The sequence below is a fragment of the Pinus tabuliformis genome, chromosome 7, assembly GCF_031772625.1.
Source record: "Pinus tabuliformis cultivar Carrire ecotype Pingquan chromosome 7, CPIR1, whole genome shotgun sequence".
Lineage (NCBI taxonomy): Eukaryota > Viridiplantae > Streptophyta > Pinopsida > Pinales > Pinaceae > Pinus > Pinus tabuliformis.
Window position 1 is genome coordinate 666,746,783 of NC_142293.1, and position 9,071 is coordinate 666,755,853.

The following is a 9,071-nucleotide window of genomic DNA, read 5'->3' on the forward strand; positions in this document are numbered from 1 at the left end:
ATCACATTATTATTTTAAAAAATAAAACTGAAATTAAAATTAGAATGCAATGAAATAGAATTTAAAATATTTAAATTTGCATTTATTAAATATAAATTTTAGATATCACAAATATTATATTCATTAAATATAAATATATAAATGTTATATTTAGATTGAAAAAATATTTCGGTGATAATCACATTGGAGAGAGTATCGCTGATGCATTTCGAACCAACTAGTGTGGTTCACGGAAAGAATTTTTCAATTTAGTTATGGATCACATAAGCCTAAAGTCAGAAATGTTATATTTATTAAATATATATATAGTAAGTGAAGATTTTATTCATTAATAAAAAGAATAATACATAGGTATCAAAATGCAAGTGCTCTCAACCCGACCAGGTTTATTGACCAATGCTATCACCATATGACAAAGAAGCAATAGGATAAACAGATCAGTGGTCCATAGCCTAACATACCAAAAGCACTAAAAGACAAACTGAACAAGAAGGAAACCCGTGACCATACTCAATCATCAGAGGCAACTGATGTTGGATTATCCAGCCTAGTCCCTGGCGGGGGAGGAGGGCGATATGAACAACTAGCATGTTGCTCAAAGTGAGTCAGCCATGTTTCCATCTTCTCGACCTTTTCTACTAGCAAGTTTTCCCCTGCCAAGCTACTACAATCCTTTCTCTGAAATGGCATTGGAAGTAATGCAAATGATTAAGCACGTCGATGACCCGCATGCCTCGGCCTGCTACTCAGTCTTCGCGCACCCACTCCATAACCATGAATTTCACAATCAGCTTTCCTAGAGCCCGCATCCCCCCTGCCACATCGAGCTCCATCCAATGCTCTGATCACAACACCTACGACACTCCCTTCCTGCTTGAAGATTGCAACAATCCTACCCCCCCCCCAAGTCACCTCCAACGATATGCTTGAGCCACCCTAGTTGGCCGAGATGCCCAACTTCATGTGTTGGGAGTGATACATCCACAAAATAGGTCACATGGTAAAAAACACAGGAGGACACCCCTACGATGAGACCCACTGCACACCCCAAACCCTTCCACTAAATTGAATGCTAACAAAGGCCTAGCGCCAGCCCCGCAACAACCAGCAATGGCCAACCCTGCGAAACTGCCTGCCACCACCCACAGATGGGAAGAAGAAGACTTCAAACACAAATGGATTCCACACCAGCCAAACCAACGCCTCTACCTCTTCACAGACATGAGAAACACTAGAGGGTAGAGTTGCAAACCACCAGTCTACACCTGAGGTGTCAGAACCCTGAGAGCCTAACCAAAGCCAAATGAGAACCAGAGGCAACACCACCAGGTCCTCCAAAGACCTCTGAGAACTAATGAAAATTAGCTAATCAAAAAGTAAATCAACCCAGTATTCGACCGCACATGAAGTAGACCAAGCCATAACCACACTACCACCTTTATCAACTGAATTCCACTAGATGAATGGATACATTGTTTGTTCGTTAATATTGAAAGAGATGTTTTTGAAACAATGGAATGAATTCCAAAGGCTTCCTTCATACGTAATAAATTGAAATTCATTATGAAAGTTGGGGTTTTGTAACAACCTTTTTTTGCCCGTTGGAGCTCATTTTCAAAGTCAAGCAGTGGTCATAGAATCCTGTGAGGGAAATGACCGGAAGTGAGACATTGAATGCATTAGTACCTTGGGTTTCAAGCTTTATGTTAAAGCTCCTATTCCGAGTGATCAAATATTTATCTACTCAATGTATAATATGACTTTCATGAAATATGATCCATGGAATTTGAACTCGAAACATTAAGGTAGTGTCTTAATCGCTCTACCACATGCACATCTTGGACCTAATTTTCATTACAACATTGAGATGATTTAATAAAATAATCTGTTTTTCACTGCATGGTTTAATAAAATGCGAGATATGCGAAAATTATGAACTATTTTAAATAATAATAATAATTATAATTGGTTTTTTTTGTTTAATTATAAATTAGGTATTAAATTAATGCATACTTTTTTTTCTTTTTTTCCTTTTAATTTGTAGGATTTAAAAATCACCTTTTTTGTAATGTTTAAATAACTATGTACACTAAATCCATAAAAAAAATATTTCAAAAAGCATTAAAACTATATTTTAACTTCAAGCTATGAACAAGTTACAAATAAAGAAGCAATAGCTCTCAAAGTATTACAGAATTTATAAGAATGCCATAAAGATGTTATAATATTAAGGAATGCATTTTTCTTTCCTCTTTCTCAAAAAAATTATTTGATTTGTTATTTTGTGGCATTTATTCAAAGGGATATTTAGTTATTAAAATAATTTAGATCAATCTTAATCATGGATCTATCAAGCATAGAGGGATCAAATCTTTCGCAATGCAAATCTCTTTTTTTATTGCAAAACTTGAGGAAAGGTTTGCACCTCAAGGGATTTGATCCATCTAAGTGTTTGATAGATCTGCGGTTCAGGTGGGATCTAAGTTGGTTTCAGTAGTATGTGGTCAAAAGAAACTTGAACTTTTAATTATTATGATAATTTTAAATATGTTCAATATGTCTAAGATTAATCTAGTCATTTTTATTCTAAATTTGCTTAGTTACCTCAATTTTTTTAGATAATAGAGACTGCTAATAACTTGAATGATGAAATAAAATTTTGAATAAAAAATAGCAATATAACAGTGTCGAATGATAGAAAATGTGAATAATAAGAATGTGATCAATGTATCCATGTATCTATGTCGTTATCTGACAAATCATCAAGAATCGTTCTTGTGGCAGAATGATTGCCTATGCAGGAGAATGACATGAAGAAGTTCCTAGCTATTAGGAATCAATTGGGAAGAGTAGTCATGAAAAATATATGAGGTTAGTATTAGGTGAATATGAATTTATATTTTTTTCTTGTATTATGTCTATGTTTATGTTATGACAAGTAATGTGGAAGGATACATCACCGAAATGAAAGCAGTGTGGTTTGCGACAAGCTAGGACAAGAATAGATAATACACTCAAAGCAAGGTTTATTGGTAGAGGGAGTGTGATTTTGGATGTGTGGTACTATTGTGGTTCATATTTTGCATGTGTACTTGTTTATGCAATGTTATGTATGGGGTGTTAGTATAGATAGTGTTGTATGAATGTTGCACATTCAGTGCTGTGTATATATGGTGTTATGTACATGTTGGATACATGGTGTTGTGTATGTATTGTATTTTGTGCATGATGGAAATGTGGTGTTGTATGCATATGGTGCTATGCGCGTGTGGGATATGCAGTGTTGTGTACAAATGATGCTATCTACGTATTAATTATGCAGTTCTATGTACATGTGGTGTTTTGTGCATGTTGTACATGTGGTGCTATGTACATACTGTGTGGTGTGCATGATTGTACAAGTGGTGTTGTGTGCATGTGGTGTTGTGTACATGTTGTACAAGTGGCATTGTGTTTAGGTGGTGTTGTGTACATGTCATGCATGTGGTGTCGCGTACATGTTGTGCGTGTGTTACTGTGTACATGAGGTATTGTGTACATGTTGTATAGTGGTGCAATGTACATATGGAATTGGGTACACGTTGTGCAGGTGGTGCCGTGTATATGTGATGTTCTGGACACATTGTGCAGGTGGTGCTTTGTACATTTGGTACTGGTGTACATGTGGGATTGAGTGCATGTCATACATGCTATGTTGTGGGCATGCGGTAATATATATGTGCATTATGTAGTCATGGTATTGTGACATATGCATTCATTGTGTTGCACTCTATGTATGTATTTGTATTGTGTTGTACATCGGGTGTAGGTGTATGTGTTGTATGTCAAGTGTAGGTGCATGTATTGCATGGTGTTGTATGTAGTGTGTGATTCACATTATGTGTATGTGCACATCGTTGAGGATAAGGCATTGGGTGATTGTCGGGTGTGGCAACCAATCTGAGTGCATACAGAATAAAGACAAAGGTAGAAGCTAAGGATTGATGAAAGGATAAGAATCAACATTTTATTTAGTTTTATTATGCATGTGATTTATGACTAGGGTATATGATGATTATATGAGATCTATGATTCTAGTTTATGATGGTTAGATTTGATTTATGATGTTGATCTATGATGGTTGTGTCTTGAGCTAACCAAATGTGATATGTTATACACGATGTTTTGATCAAATAGTTTGTTTGACTTGTTGTGACAGGAAGTAAACATGATTGCAAGTGTACCTTATTGATGAGATACCAATGAGGTATGATTTGAGGTTATTTCAATTTATTTAAATCTAATTGAAATTATGTGCATGAAATAGGAATGCAGGAACATGCCTAGTTGGGTGGTTGAAATTGATTGCAAGAATTGGCAGTAGCAGCAAAGGAAATTGGAACATACAACAATATGCTGGTAGAGTACTTCAGGAGCAGAGCGATTGTGGGACACTGGTACCCAATAGTTTCCATTGATTTCCATGAGCATGCTATGACCAATATGATGGTTTTGATGAAAGTATATGCCTTATTTGTTTGATCTTATTTGTTTGATGTGAGGAAACCTTGCCAAGGGATGGATCACCCATGATAGGGGATGTTGGGGAACTTGGAAGGTGAGTGACTTCATGGAAGGTGTGACCGGATTACCCAAGGGACTGTGTAGCAGAAAAGGGAAGGTTAGAGATTTGTTTTTTTTGGTCATGAGAATTTCCAGATGGAATTGGATGCACACTTGGAGTGTTCCCTAGAACAATGAGCCGGTAATTGTTCGCTGAGAGGACAAGTGGCACAAAATTGTAGTGTTGAACATTGGATGAAGCTTTGACTGTGGCAGTGGATTATGGAATTTCTGGGAAGGAGGTCAATCTTGTTATTACTTTGCGAGTGGAGGTGTGAGCTTCTGGATTCCCTTGTTGTGGATGCAGGCATCATATCCTTTATTTACTGGTTTAGAAAATGTTTATATGTGTATATGTGGTTATTATAAATACCGTAATGAGTTGTGTTATAAAGCTCAAGTATGTGGTATGGTTTTTATTTGGTCATGTTGTCATGATGTTTTTCTATTGAGCGTGTCAGTCATTGTAAATACTGGAACGAGCTATGTTATAAATCTTCATGGTAAATATGGTTTTTTCAATGGTCTTATTGGTTATAGGTGTCTTCGAACACCGACGACAGTGTTCCCCCAAGGGGGACGGTTCTGTAACAACCTTGGTGAAAATTCCATGTAAAAATATATAAGACCACAATTGATGGGACACATATTCCAAGGTAAATGTTGGCAAATACATCCTAGGGGGTGTTTGTTTGGTTGTTTATGGCTAAGGAAATTGGCAAAGGCAATGGCTAAGGCTTTGGAAAGAAAAAATGGCATTTTCGGCACATTTATTTATGAAAATAATGGAAATTAGGAGAAAAGGAAGATGAAAGGTCACAGGTTGCATGTGAGGAGGAAAATGAAGGAAAATAATGGAAATTGAAGAAAATGGAGTCCTCATTCATAAAAAGGCTTATGAGGATCAATTGGGAAGCTTAGTCAATGTAACCTTTTGTCAGTTGATTTTTGGAGCTCTCTCATTATTCCCTCTCTCTCTCTCACTCTTGGACATAGATTTTTCTTGGATCACTTTGGCATTGGAGCAAGAAAGGTAAAGAAGGAAAGAGAAAGTAAAGATCAAGAAGGGAAATGCAAGATCAAGAAGCTACAACCGACTTCATTGTAGGTATCGACTTGCATGTGTATTTTCCTTGCTAGATTTGGCATGCATGGGATTGCATGTCATTTTTTCTACCATGGCATGGGTTTTTCCAGGTGTGATAGTATTTTCATCCTAGCCTTGCCATTTCTAATAGGTTTTATGAGATGGTTTCTCTCATTCAATTTATGTGGGATGGTCGGATTGAATTTGAAATTGAGTGGGGTGAATGTCCGAATTGACAAACACATGGTTTGAGTGGTCCCTGAACCTGATTGAGGATCACAAATCCACTAGCCTAGTAAACCCTAAACCAGATGGTAGGTTGCAGTAAAAGAAGATTGTGTGCCTCGGTAGGCCTAGGAATCCATGTTGGTGAATGGAGCGATATACGGTAAATCCAAGAGGTGGATTTTCTCTCCATTGGGACTATTGATCCCAGGATGGGATGCATGGTAAAACCTGGAGAGTATGTCTTGATGTAGGGTCTATTGATCCATACATTAGATTATGGATGCACGATAAATCCTAAGAAACTAGGAGGCACTCAAATTCCTCACGATGTAGGTGGAGAACTCTGGTGGCATCCATGTTGATTGGTGTTTTTGGTGTGTTCTATGAGTCATACATTCATGCTTGGAATATGGCACAGGGGTGATGGCTGAAGAGAGACTTGGCTCAACCAATCTATGGTCGGGTGGAACGTGGTAGTCCCATCTCCGGTTAGTTCAATGCATTCATTAATGAGAAAATTCATTTTCTTGATTTTCATGTGCAAATGTATTTACGTATATGTGGATTTTCATGGATAATATGTTTATGGTATTTATGTTCCTATTATGTTGGTTATATGTACATTTTATGACAACAATTATGTATTTCTATCAGCATGTTTTAATTGTACATGAAGAGATAATGTGTCTATGACCTAATAGATGGTAATGTAATGATTCTCAGATAAGTATGAGATCCCTACACTTAATTATGTTGTTTACACCTGTAGGTTACATGTTGATGATGTGTTTGATGAAATGCATGTCATGGCTAGTAGGGGTATGGTTATGGTATTGTTCAATTTATTTATTTTGCATCATTGTTTCCCTATTTTTTAACTAATTATACGCTATCACTCCATTATGGGCAGTGGCCTCGGCTTTGGGCCTGAAAAAGTGGCTTAAATCTAGAGATCATTGGCACAGGACTGAAAATTTTGGCCTCTGGTCATTGGCAGGCAAGCCTGTAAGAGCGACCTTAGTTTGTTGGTTTCTCCCTTTCCCATAGCATGTGAGTGACTATGGCCTAAGAGATCCATAACAACAGTGGGACCTAGGGACAGGCTATCTAAGTGGTTGACATGTCTCCTGAAGGTTTTGAAGTTGATGTTGGATGGTTTTGTGTGATGTTTTCATTAATTCCATTTCCTTAAGGTCACATAGGAGGTAAAATCTAATCATAGTAGCCTCTCATCTCATGTTTACCCTAGTTGGCATGGTTACTTGGGTGGATGTGGGAGGAGGGTGCTATATTTTAGCATTTGAGTGCATTACTGGATTCTTTGAAAGGTTGATGGCGTTGGTGTTGTCACAATAGATAGTGATTGGTTCATTAGTCTCTATGTTGACATCTTTCAATGCTTCCTTCATCCAAATTATTTGTGTACAACAATTTGTAGCAGCTATATATTCGGCTTCAATTGTGGAGAGAGATTGAAGATTATTTTTTGTTGAGCCAAGATACTAGACAATCTCCCATGAAGAATGCATTTCCACTGGTACTTTTCAATCACCAATGCTTCTAGCCTAATCAACATCGGTGTAAGTTGTGATGGTAAGAGTTGTGCTTTTGGGATACCATAGACCAAAATTAGAAGTACCTTTCAAGTCTCTGAGAATTATTTTCACAACCAACAAATGGGATTTCTTAGGAGCTGATTGAAATCTTGCCATCATTTCTACTACTTGCATAATATCGAGGCTTGAAGCAATTAAGTATAGAAGAGATCTAATTATTGACCTGTAAAGAATTGCATCTACTGAGGGGGGGTTCATCATCTTTATTCAATTTGCAATCTGTGGTCATTGATTTTCTCATACGTTCACATTCTTCCATCCCATATCTATTATGCGTGTCTTTAAGGTACTTTGCTTGGGATATAATCATACCTTCTTTAGTTTGAGTTACTTGTAGTCCAAGGAAGTAAGGTAAATCACCAATCATCGACATTTTGAACTCTTTCGACATATTTTGAGAAAATTCATGGCTCATCCCATCATCATGTCTACAAAAATGATATCATCAACATATACAAGAGTGACTAGTAATTTAAGCTTTCCCATATTCACGTAGAGATTACTTCCTACCACCCCATTTTTGAAACCTAGTTGTTGTAGATAGTGATCCAATCTTGTGTGCCAAACTCTAGGAGCTTGTTTCAACCCATATAATTCATTTTTCAACTTACATACAAAGTATTTTCCTTCTTCTAGGTCAAACCCTTCCAGTTTCTCCATGTAGGCTTCTTCCTTTAGGTCCCCATTCAGAAATGCATATTTCATGTCCATTTGATAGACTTTGAATCCTTTTGAGCAAGAAAATGCCAAAAAAATCTTATGGCTTCTAATTGGGCTACCGGTGTAAAGGTTTCTTCAAAGTCAATTCCTTCACTTTGTGAGTATCCTTTACACACAAGCCTTGCCTTATTTCTAATGATTTGTCCATCCTCATTCATTTTGTTTTTGAACATCCATTTGGTTCGAGTTATATTTTCATCTTTTGGACGAGGTACCAGCTCCCATGTTTAATTCTTCTTGATTTAAAACATTTCTTCTTCCATAGCTTTTACCCAATTAGGGTCCTTACTTGCTTGAGTAAAAAAATAAAATTTCTATCATGGATAGAATGGAAACATTAGCTTTTCTTGGTGTACTTGTCATCCTTCTTTGGGTTTGTATTCCATCATGCACATTGCCAATATTTTTTCCTTCTGGATGGAGTTTTTGGAGGAATTTCACCTTTGAAAGAGTTTCAGATGGTTCCTTTATATTTTCTTGATATTTTTCTTCCTTTACTGACTCTTCTTCGAATTCTTCAAAAATAGAATATTCTTCATGGACTTCAATTTCTTTTTCTGGAAGTGCTTCATCAATCTTTACATCAATGTTTTTTACTACCTTTTGTAGTCGATTATTGTAGCATATGTAAGATTTTCTCCTTATAGAATATCCAAGAAATCTTCCTTCATCAACTCGAGAATCAAATTTTCCTGGTGAGTCATCATTGATCTTCATAAAGCATTTTCTTAAAAAAATTCTAAAATATTTTACTGAAGTATGTCTTCCTTTCCATAGTTCATATGGATTTTTGTCATTATTTTATCTTAGTTGAGTTC